We start from the raw sequence: 12,691 nt of genomic DNA on the forward strand, positions 1-12,691 counted from the left end.
TGGTATTGTACTATAAATTTTAAACTATTGCTCATGCATTGCTAGTGACAATGCAGGATGGTACAACTTTGGAAAGTACTAGAGTGGTTTCTTACAAAGTTAACCACATACTGATATGTCCTAGTAATTGCATTTCTAAGTATTTTCCTAAGATAAATGAGAATATAAGTTTACACAAAGATGTAAAAAACAAAGTTTTATATCAACTCTATTTGTAATAGCTAAAAATTAGAAAAAAATCCACATATCCATCAATCAGTGAATGGTAAACTTACTGTGGTGTATCTATACAATGGATTCTACTTAACAACAACAAAAAAATATACACAATGGAGTATTACTCAGCCATTAAAAAGAATACATGTGAATCAGTTCTAATGAGGTGGATGAAACTGGAGCCTATTATACAGAGTGAAGTAAGCCAGAAGGAAAAACACCAATACAGTACACTAACGCAAATATATGGAATTTAGAAAGATGGTAACGATAACCCTGTATGTGAGACAGCAAAAGAGACACAGATGTATAGAACAGTCTTTTGGACTCTGTGGGAGAGGGAGCAGGGGATGATTTGGGAGAATGGCATTGAAACATGTATAATATCATATAAGAAATGAATTGCCAGTCCATATTTGATGCAGGATACAGGAAGCTTGGGGCTGGTAAACTGGGATGACCCAGAGGGATGGTATGGGAAGGGAGGTGGGAAGGGGGTTCAGGATGGGGAACACATGTACACCCGTGGTGGATTCATGTTGATGTATGGCAAAACCAATTCAATATTGTAATTAGCCTCTAATTAAAATAAATAAATTTAAATTTAAAAAAAGATTGAATGCACACATTGCTACCTTTCTAAGGTTATAATATTGGCAAATAAAAGTTTTCAATGACTGCCCCCCCCAAAAAAATAATGGTGTGTTGATATACACAACATGAATTAATCTCCAAATAATTATGCAGCGTGAAAGAAGTCATTCACAGAATAATACATGATATATGATTCCATTTATATGAAATTTTAGGGCAGTGATACAGTGAATTATGGCAAAAGAAAGTAAATCAGAGATTGTATTATGTGGCCAGAAGATGAAAGTGGAGACTAGCTATAAGGAAACTTTATGTGGTGCTGGAGATTTGCTACATTATAACTATGTCATGGTTAAACCATTGTATACAATTGTCAAAAATCATTAAATAGTACACTTTAAATTTATTAATATTGTTATATATTATATAACAGAAAAACATCTACTACTCCAAAGTCTTTGACTGTGTGGATCACAACAAACTGTGGAAAATTCTTAAAGAGATGGGAATACCAGACCACCTGACCTGTCTCCTGAGAAATCTACATGTATGTCAAGAAGCAACAGTTAGAACTGGACATGGAACAATAGACTGGTTCCAAATCGGGAAAGGAGTACGTCAAGGCTGTATATTGTCACCCTGCTAATTTAACTTTTATGCAGAGTACATCATGCAAAATGCCAGGCTGGATGAAACAGAAGTTTGAATCAAGATTGCAGGGGCAAGTATCAATAACCTAAGATATGCAGAAGACACCACTGATATGGCAGAAAGCAAAGAAGAACTAAAGAGCCTCTTGATCAAAGTGAAAGAGGAGAGTAAAAAAGTTGCTTAAAACTCAACTTTCAGAAAACTAAGGTCGTGGCATCTGGTCCCATCACTTCATGGCAATAGATGGGGAAACAATGGAAACAGTGACAGACTTTATTTTTCTGGGCTCCAAAATCATGAAATTAAAAGACGCTTGCTCCTTGGAAGAAAAGTTATGACCAACCTAAACAGCATATTAAAAAGCAGAGACATTACTTTATCAACAAAGGTCCATCTAGTCAAAGCTATAGTTTTTCCAGTAGTCATGTATGGATGTGAGAGTTGGACTATAAAGAAAACTGAGCACTGAAGAACTGATGCTTTTGAACTGTGGTGTTAGAGAAGACTCTTGAGAGTCCCTTGGGCTGCAAGAAGATCCAACCAGTCCATCCTAAAGGAGATCAGTCCTGAATATTCATTGGAAGGACTGATGCTAAAGCTGAAACTCCAATACTTTGGCCACTTGATGTGAAGAACTGACTCACTGGAAAAGACCCTGATGCTGGGAAAGATTGGAGGCAGGAGGAGAAGGGGACGACAGAGGATGAGATGGTTGGATGGCATCACCGACTTGAAGAACATGAGTTTGAGTAAACTCCGGGAGTTGGTGATGGACAGGGAAGCCTGGAGTGCTGCAGTCCATGGGGTCACAAAGTCAGATATGTCTGAGCGACTGAACTGATTATATAACAATAAATAAACCTCAATAAAAATATATCCTAGTAAGCCTGATTTATTTATCTCTGATTAAAGACATTAGGGCTACCAAGGTAGTAAACAATAAGGGAAGAAGGAAATCCAGAATCAACAGACACTTCTAGGAGGCTTGACACAATGTGGAGCTTCATGCTGCTGCTGCTGCTAAGTCACTTCAGTCATGTCCGACTCTGTGCGACCCCATAGATGGCAGCCCACCAGGCTCCCCCGTCCCTGGGATTCTCCAGGCAAGAACACTGGAGTGGGGTGCCATTTCCTTCTCCAATGCATGAAAGTGAAAAGTGAAAGTGAAGTTGCTCAGTCGTGTCCGACTCCTAGTGACCCGATGGACTGCAGCCTACCAGGCCTCTCCGTCCATGGGATTTTCCAGGCAAGAGTACTGGAGTGGGTTGCCATTGCCTTCTCCAGTGGAGCTGCATAAAAAAAGAATTTACAGTCTTTTGATAGAGATGGACAAATATGTACATATGTTTGTATATATAAGTACAATGTGGTGAGTATCATATCAGTGAGAATCATGCATGTAGACCATACTACCATAATAAGCCACAGGACTTTTTGACATCTTTTTTGACAACTTTATTGAGGTATAAGTTACATTCCGTAACAGTTTAGTAAATCTGATGGCTTTTAGTATATTTATTCAGTTGTGCAACTATCACCACATTCCATTTTTAGAAAAATGCCTATACTCCCAAAGTTTCTTTCATTCCTTTTTGTAGGCAATTCCCGCTTCAAACACCAGCCTCAGGCAACCACTGACCTCCTTTATGCCTCAGAGTTTTGCTATTTCTAGAAATTTCATATAAGTGGGATTATGTAATATATAGTATTTTGCATCTGGCTTCTTTCACTTAACATAGTGTTTTCAAGGTTCACTCATGCTATATGCTGTAGCTGTTGATTCCTTTTTCTTCCTGGATAGTATTCTATTTAAAATATAATTTTTTATTCATTCATCAGTTAATGGACTATTAGATTTTTCCAGTTTGAGGCTATTTTTAATAATGCTGCTATGAAATTCTGGTACAAGTCTTTGTATAAACATGTTTTCATTTTTCTTGTGTCAGTATCTAGGAATGGAATGTCTGGGTGCCCTTGTTAAGTCTCTGTTTAACCTTTTAGAAGTTGATGAAATATTTTGCAAATTAGATATACCATTTCCCATTGCAACCATCAATGTACAAGAGTTCCAATTTCTCCACATTTAGATATTGTTGGTTTTTAAAATATGATTTATTTTTATGTCATTTATTTATGTCATTCTACTACATAAAGTGGAATCTCATAGTTTTATGTGCATCACCCTAGTGATTAATGATGCTGAACATTTTTCCATGTGCTTGCTAGCATATGTTATCTATGGTGAAACATCAATTCAGATCTTCTGTCCATTCTATTATTGGGTTGTTTACCTCTTATTACTGAATTTTAAGAGTTCTTTATAAATTCTGAACACAGGTCTTTTACCATATACATGGGTCACAACTATTTTCTTCCTATTTGTGGCTTGTCTTTCAATGTCTCTTGAAGAGCAACAATTTTAATTTTGATGAATTCCAATGAAATTTTTTTTGTGTTTTGAATTGGGCTTTTGATGTCATATCTAACATATTTTTGTTTACCCCAAGATCATAAAGGTTTTCTCCTATTCTTTTCTCTAGATGTTTTGTAGTGTTAGCTCATTCAGTTAATTTTTATGTATGGCATGAGCTAAGGGTCTAATATTTTTGAATATGAATATTTAATTAACAGCATTTGTAGAAAAGACCATGAGTTTCCATGGTATTTATATTGAAAATCAATTGTATACCACCATCTGTTTTCTGTGAACCTGTTTCTGGGCAATCTATTCTGTTCCACCGATCTATTTATGTTTATCCTTATGCCAATGCCACCCTATCTTGATTACAGTGGCTTTACAGTAAGTTCTGAAATCAGGCAGTGTAAGTCCTCCAAATTAGTTCTTTTTTGTCAAAATTGTTTTGGCTATTCAAGGTTATTTGAATTCCGTTATACATTTTAAGATCAGCAAGCCTTTTTTTTTTTTTTTTTTTAAGCCCGCTGGCATTTTGCTAGAGATTGCACTGAATACATAGGTCAATTTGAAAAGGACTGAGTTCTTAACATGAATCTTTCAATCTATGAACCTGGTATATCTCTTCAGTTATTTAGAACTTTTTCTCTCAGCATTGTTCTATAGTTTTCAACATATATTTCTTGCATTTCTTCTAAAATTTATTTCTAAATAACTTATTTTTGATGCTATTATGACTAAACTTGATTCCTTAGCTTTATTTCTGGATTGCGTATGGCTAACATATAGAAATGCCATTGATCTTATATCCTAGAACTTTAGTATACTTATTAGTTCTTCAACTAATAACATTCCTTAAGACATTCTACACAGACTATACTGTTTTCTGTCAATAAAGGTCATTTTACTTCTTTCTATAGAATAAGTATACTGTTAATATTTTTTTCACCTTAACTGCAGTGGTTTGATATTGAAGTCATTTACAATTAAATCTTTCATAAAGGTCTCACATTAGCTGTAGGGTTTTCATGGATGCTCTTTATCAAGTACCGGAAATTACTATTTATTTCCAGTTTCTTGAGAATTTTTACCATAAAAGAGCATTTGATTTTTATCAAATTCTTTGAATCTATTGAATGATCATATGGTATCTCTTGATGTGGTGTTTTACATTAACTGATTTTTAGATGTTACACCAATCTTGCTCTCCTGGGAAATACATCACTTGGTCATAGTGCATAATGCTTATCATTGTAAGCTGGATTGGGTGTGTATTTTTAAAGAAATTTTATGTACATGTTTATGAGGAATGTTGATTAGCAGGTTCCTCTCCTTAAGATATTTTCTCCTGGCTTTGAAATCAAGATAATAACGGCTTCATAAAATAAGTTGGGACTCAGAGGGTAAAGAATCTGCCTGCAAGGCAGGAGACACAGGAGACATGAGTTCAGTCTCTGGGTCAGGAAGAGCCCATGGAGAAGGAAATGGCAACCCACTCCAGTATTCTTTCCTGGGAAATCCCATGGACAGGCTCCCAGAGGAGTCTGGTGGGTTACAGTCCACAAGGTTGCAGAGTCGGACATGACTGAGCACAGAGGCACACACACCTGGCTCCTCTATTTTCTGAAGGAGTTTTTGTAGGATTGATATTATGTTTTCCTTAATGTTTCATAGTATCTATCAGTGAAGTCATTGAAGCTTAGGCTCTCCTTTGTGGGATATTTAATCAACAATTGTATCTACTTATCTGAGATAGGTCTATTTAGATTTGTGTTTCTACTTTATTTAGAAACAGAATTGAGAGGGGGTTTTCAAGATGGTAGAGGAGTAAGACATGGAGAACTCATCTTCCTCCACACAAATACATCAAAAATACATCTGAACCTGGAACTCCTACAGAACACTTACTGAACACTGGCAGAAGAACTCAGACTTCCAAAAAGGCAAGCTAATCTCACATAATGGGATAGGGCAAAAGAAATGAGAAAAAAAAGAGAGACAAATGAATCAGAATAGGGCCTGTGCCTCTGGAAGATGGCTGTGAAGCAGGGAAAGTTTCCATACACTCAGAAACCCCCTGCGGAGAAGGCAATGGCAACCCACTCCAGTACTCTTGCCTGGAAAATCCCATGGATGGAGGAGCCTCGTAGACTGCGGTCCATGGGGTCGCTGAGTTGGACATGACTGAGCAACTTCACTTTCACTTTTCACTTTCATGCATTGGAGAAGGAAATGGCAACCCACTCCAGTGTTCTTGCCTGGAGAATCCCAGGGACGGGGGAGCCTAGTGAGCTGCCGTCTATGGGGTCGCACAGAGTTGGACATGACTGAAGTGACTTAGCAGCAGCAGCAAAAACCCCCTCAGAAGCAGAGACAGGGAAGAACTTCAGAACCTCAGAGGGAAGTACAACAGGCTTACAGAAGGCAAGGAGAAGAGAATTCAGCACAGATCAGTACTAACCAGCACTTTCCAGCCTGAGATGCTTGTCTGTGCACTTACCACGCTGAGTAGGGGGCTGGGTGCTGAGGCTCAGGCTTCAGAGATCAGTCTCCAGGAAGAGGACTGGAGTTGACTGCCAAGTGAAGAGTCTGAAGGGGTTGCTGCTGCTGCTGCTAAGTTGCTTCAGTCGTGTCCGACTCTGTGCGACCCCATAGACGGCAGCCCACCAGGCTCCCCCGTCCCTGGGATTCTCCAGGCAAGAACACTGGAGTGGGTTGCCATTTCCTTCTCCAATGCATGAAAGTGAAAGTGAAATCGCTCAGTCGTGTCCGACTCTTAGCGACCCCATGGACTGCAGCCTACCAGGCTCCTCTGTCCATGGGATTGACAGTACTGGCAACTGTCAATTGATTGTCCAGGCAACAGTACTGGAGTGGGGTCCCATTGCCTTCTCTATCTGCAGGGGTTAGTATAAGACAATTGAGAAAGTCCAGGGAAAAGCCTTAGACTGTCAGAGAGGCAAGAGATCATTGTCACAAGGACTCTCTAACTCCATGTGCTCGCAGATGGCAGGGCACCACCTTCATAAGTGCCATAGGTGGGACCAGCCACAGCTGCAGTCTGTGATCCCAGAGGTTGGCATGCCAGTTGCCACCTCTACCTGAGCAAGTGTCAGAAGTGGGTCAGACTGCAACTGTGGTCTCTGACCCCAGAGGTTGGCACAACAGCCACTGAAGCATCCACCAAGCTGTGAGCAGGCACAGGTAACTGCCCACACCTTCCTGGAGCCTATGCAGCCTGGCACTGCCAAGGGACCCACAACTCAGGGCCGATTTCCTTGGGAAATCACACAACCTACCTCAGGCTGTAGCAACTTTCTGCAGGCCTCTGCCACCGTAGTTACAACCTGCACATCCCAATTTTGTCTGCTGTATCCCATTCTCTCCCCGGGCCAACTGAGCAAGTGAGTCCTAGTCAGCTGCTGCATTCAACTCCTCTTGTCTGGGTGGAAAACAGATGCCAGAGAGCAAACAGAAGAGGGGCCAAAACCAAAACTGAGAACCAAGGGCTTCGTTACCAAAGAAGAAGAAGGGAATTTGCTTACATAGCTGCAGGAGCAACAGATTAAATCCCCCAAATTGGCTGGAGGCTATGGACTTGGGGGCAATTGTGGTCTTTGGAAGCAAATACAAGCTGGAGTAAAGTCAGATCTGAATCTAAGCTGACCCACAGTGCCCACAGCATGTCCAGAGACTTTTCTAGAAATACTGGAGGATTTTCTGAGTAGACAGATTGGCTGAAGCTCACTGTGTAGTGAGGACACTGACAGCTGAGGCCACAGGAAAGTATTATTCTATTACCACTCTCTCTCTCTCTCTATATATATATATATTTGCCTTTTTCTCTTTTGTTTTCTTCTGTTGTCACCCTTTTTTATTATTCATTTAATTTAAATTTTTCTACTTCTTCCTTTTTAAAATTCTTCTATTTTTAAATAAGCTTATTTTATTTTCCTATTTATACAGTGCTTTTTCATTATATTGCATTCTTTCACATGCTTTTGATTTTATATTTTTGCTAGTCTAGTTTTTATTGTCATGTTTATATGGTTTGTTTATTGGTGGGTTTCTTCTTTTCTCATTCCTCTTTTTATTTCTTTTTTTCTTTTCTTTTTTTGTGGGTATGAGTGCATGAGTTTCTTTTTCTGTTCTTATCTGTTTGGTGTTACTTTTACAATTTCTCTTGGTGTTTTGTTTGTCCACTCTTTTTTGCCTGTATGTTTGTCTGATTTTTTTTTATTTCTTTCTCTCTTCAGAGCTATGTGGCTAGTGGTGTCTAAGTGCTCTAGACAGGAGTGGGGCCTGAACCTCCACAGCGGGACATCTGTGTCCAGGATGTTGGACCACCAGAGAATTCCCAACCCCATGGCATATTAATCAGCAAGAGCTCTCCCAAAGGCCTCCATCTCAGCACTAAGACTTGGCCCCACCCAAGGCCAGTAATCTCCAGAGCCAGAAGACTCACACCAAGCAACTGGCCCAACAAGAACACAACCCTAGCCGTTAGCAGACAGGTATTCCAAAGCCATACCAAGCCTACAGACATCCCAAAACACACCACTAGGCACAGCACTGCCCTTCAGAGAGACAAGATTTAGCTTCACCCACCAGAACACATGCACTAGTTCCCTCCACCAAGAAACCTTCAGAAGGCACACGTGCAGCCTCACTCACTGGGGGCAGACTCCACCAGCAAGAGGACCTGCAAGCTTGCATTCTTGAAAGGAGACTGGAACAGTAAGTTAAACTAAATGAAACAAAGACTGAGAGAGGTGCAGCAGATGGCACACGGTAAAAGACTGAAAAGACCAAACAGATGAAGAGGAGGAAGCCTACCTGAAAAAGAGTTCAGAGTAATGAGAGTAAAGAGAATCCAAAATCTCAGAAATAGATTGGAGGCACAGATAAATCGAATGGAGGCACGGATTGAGAAGATACAAAAATGTTTAACAAGGACCTCAAAGAAATAAAAGACAGACCATCAGCAATGAACAATACAATAACTGAAATAATACACTCAGTTCAGTTCAGTTCAGTTCAGTGGCTCAGTCGTGTCTGACTCTTTGCAACCCCATGAATCGCAGCACGCCAGGCCTCCCTGTCCATCACCAACTCCCGGAGTTCACTCAGACTCACGTCCATCGAGTCAGTGATGCCATCCAGCCATCTCATCCTCTGTTGTCCCCTTCTGCTCCTGCCCCCAATCCCTCCCAGCATCAGACTCTTTTCCAATGAGCCAACTCTTTGCATGAGGTGGCCAAAGTACTGGAGTTTCAGCTTTAGCATCATTCCTTCCAAAGAAATCCCAGGGCTGATTTCCTTCAGAATGGACTGGTTGGATCTCCTTGCAGTCCAAGGGACTCTCAAGAGTCTTCTCCAACACCACAATTCAAAAGCATCAATTCTTCAGCGCTCAGCTTTCTTCACAGTCCAACTCTCACATCCATACATGACCACAGGAAAAACCATAGCCTTGACTAGACAGACCTTTGTTGGCAAAGTAATGTCTCTGCTTTTGAATATGCTATCTAGGTTGGTCATAACTTTCCTTCCAAGGAGTAAGCGTCTTTTAATTTCATGGCTGAAATCATCATATGCAGTGATTTTGGAGCCCAAAAAATAAAGTCAGCCACTATTTCCCCATCTATTTCCCATGAAGTGATGGGACCAGATGCCATGATCTTCGTTTTCTGAATGTTGAGCTTTAAGCCAACTTTTTTACTTTCCACTTTCACTTTCATCAAGAGGCTTTTTAGTTCCTCTTCACTTTCTGCCATAAGGGTGGTGTCATCTGCATATCTGAGGTTATTGATATTTGTCCCAGCAATCTTGTTTCCAGCTTATGCTTCTTCTAGCCCAGCGTTTCTCGTGATGTACTCTGCATATAAGTTAAATAAGCAGGGTGACAGTATACAGCCTTGACGTACTCCTTTTCCTATTTGGAACCAGTCTGTTGTTCCATGTCCAGTTCTAACTGCTGCTTCCTGACCTGCATATATAGTAGAGTCACTTAGAAGAATAGACAAGTGAGCTTAAAGATAGAATAGTAGAAATAACTGAAGGGGAGCAGAATAAATAAAGAATAATAAAAAGAAATGAAGACACTCTCAGAGACCTCTGGGACAATAATAAAGACACCAACATTCAAATTACAGGGTTCTCAGAAGAAAAGAAAAAGAAGGCATATGGGAAAATCTTTGAGGAGATGATAGTCAAAAACTGCCCTAACATGGGAAAGGAACTAGCCACCCATTTCCAGGAAACCCAGAGAGTTCCATATAGGATAAACCCAAAGAAAAATATGCTAAGACACATATAAATTAAACTAACAAAAATTAAACATAAAGAAAAAATATTAAAAGCAGCAAAGGAAAAGCAACAAATCATATACAAGAAATCCCCAAAAGGTTAACAGCTGATCTTTTAGCAGAAACTGCAGGTCAGAAAGGAATTGCAGGATATACTTAAAGTGATGAAATGAAAAAACCTACAATCAAGATTACTTAGCAAAGATCTTATTTGGATTCGATACAGAAATCAAAAGATTTACAGGGAAGCAAAAGTTAAGAGAAACCAGCCTTACAACAAATGCTAAAGGAACTTTTCTAGATAGGAAACACAAGAAAAAGAAAAAGCCTTAAAAAAAAATTAAGTAAATGATAATAGGATCATTGCTTGGTCGCTAAGTTATGTTGAATCTTGATGACCCCAGGGACTGCAGCATGCCAGGCTTCCCTGACCTTCCTTATCTCCTAGAGTTTGCTCAAACTCATGTCCATTGAGTCAGTGATGCCATCCAACTATTTCATCCACTGTCATCCCCTTCTGCTCCTGCCCTCAGTCTTTCCCAGCATCAGGGTCTTTTCCAGTGAGTTGGTTCTTTCTTTCAGGTGGTCAAAATATTGGAGCTTCAGCATCAGTCCTTCTGATGAATATTCAGTGTTGATTTCCTTTAGGATTGACTGGTTTCATCTTCTTGCAGTCCAAGGGACTCACAGGAGTCTTCTGAAAGCATCAGTTCTTTGGTGTTCAGCTTTCTTTATGATCTAACTTTCATATCTGTACATGACTACTGGAAAATTTATGGCTTTGACTATACAGACCTTTGTCAGCAAGGTGATGTCTGTGCTTTTTAGGTTTGTCAGAGCTTGTCTTCCAAGGAGCAAGAGTCTTTAAACTTTGTGGCTGCAGTCACCGTCCACAGTGATTTTGGAGCCCAAGAAAAGAAAAATCTGTCACTCTTTCCACTTTCTCCCTTCTATTTGCCATTAAGAGATGCAACCAGATGCCGTGATCTTAGTTTTTTGAATGTTGAGTTTTAAGCCAGCATTTTTACTCTCATCAAGAGGCTTTTTAGTTCCTCTTCACTTTCGGCCATTAGAGTTGTATCATATGCCTATCTGAGGTTGTTGATATTTCTCCTGGCAATCTTGCTTCTAGCTTGTGATTGATTCATCCAGCCTGGTATTTTGCATGATGTACTCTGCATAGAAGTTAAATAAACAGGGTGACAATATATAATCTTGTCAAACTTTTTTCCCAATTTTGAACCAGTTTTTCCATGTCCAATTCTAACTGTTGCTTCTTGACCTGCATTCAGGTTTCTCAGGAGACAGGTAAGGTGGCCTGATATTCCCATCTCTTTAAGATTAATATTCCCTTAATATTCCACCTTTTCCATGGTTTGTTGTAATCCACAAAGTGAAAGGCTTTAGCACAGCTGATCAAGCAGAAGTAATGTTTTACTGAAATTCTGTTACTTTCTCTATGATACAACAGATGTTGGCAATTTGACCTCTGGTTCCTCTGCCTTCTCTAAATCCAGCTTATGTAACTGCAAGTTCTCAGTTCATGTACTGCTGAAGCCTAGCTTGAAGGATTATGAGCATAACCTTACTAACATGGGAAATGACTGCAGTTGTCTGATAGTTTGAACTTTCTTTGGCATTGCCTTTATCTGGGATTGGAATGAAAAAACTGACCTTCTCCATTCCTGTAGTCACTGATGAGCTTTCCAAACTTGCTGACATATTGAGTACAGCACTTTAACAGCATCATCTTTTAGATTTTAAATAGTTTAGCTGGAATTCCATTACCTCTGCTAGCTCTGTTCATTGTAATGCTTCCTAAGACTCACTTAATTTCACACTCCAGGGTGTCTTCACACTCCAGGATGTCTTCAAACTCCAGGATCATACATATCAGTTGAGTTCAGTTCAGTCACTCAGTTGTGTCTGACTCTTTGTGACTCCACGAATCGCAGCCTGCCAGGCCTCCCTGTCCATCACCATCTCCCGGAGTTCACCCAAACTCATGTCTATCGAGTTGGTGATGCCATCCAGCCATCTTATCCTCTGTCATCCCCTTCTCCTCCTACCCCCAATCCCTCCCAGCATCAGAGTCTTTTCCAATGAGTCAACTCTTCGCATGAGGTGGCCAAAGTAATGGAGTTTCAGCTTTAGCATCAGTCCTTCCAAGAACACCCAGGACTGATCTCCTTTAGGAGGGACTAGTAGGATCTCCTTGCAGTCCAAGGGATTCTCAGGAGTCTTCTCCAACACCACAGTTCAAAAGCATCCAGTCTTCGGTGCTCAGCTTTCTTCACAGTCTGACTTTCACATCCATACATGACCACTGGAAAAACCACAGCCTTGACTAGATGGACCTTTGTTGGCAAAATAATGTCTCTGCTTTTGAATATGCTATCTAGGTTGGTCATAACTTTCCTTCCAAGGAGTAAGCATCTTTTAATTTCATGGCTGCAGTCACCATCTGCAGTGATTTTGGAGCCCCACAAAATAAAGTCTGACACTGTTT

Source organism: Bison bison, unplaced genomic scaffold (genome assembly GCF_000754665.1).
Source record: "Bison bison bison isolate TAMUID 2011002044 unplaced genomic scaffold, Bison_UMD1.0 scf7180017864057, whole genome shotgun sequence".
NCBI classification, from domain to species: Eukaryota; Metazoa; Chordata; class Mammalia; order Artiodactyla; family Bovidae; genus Bison; species Bison bison.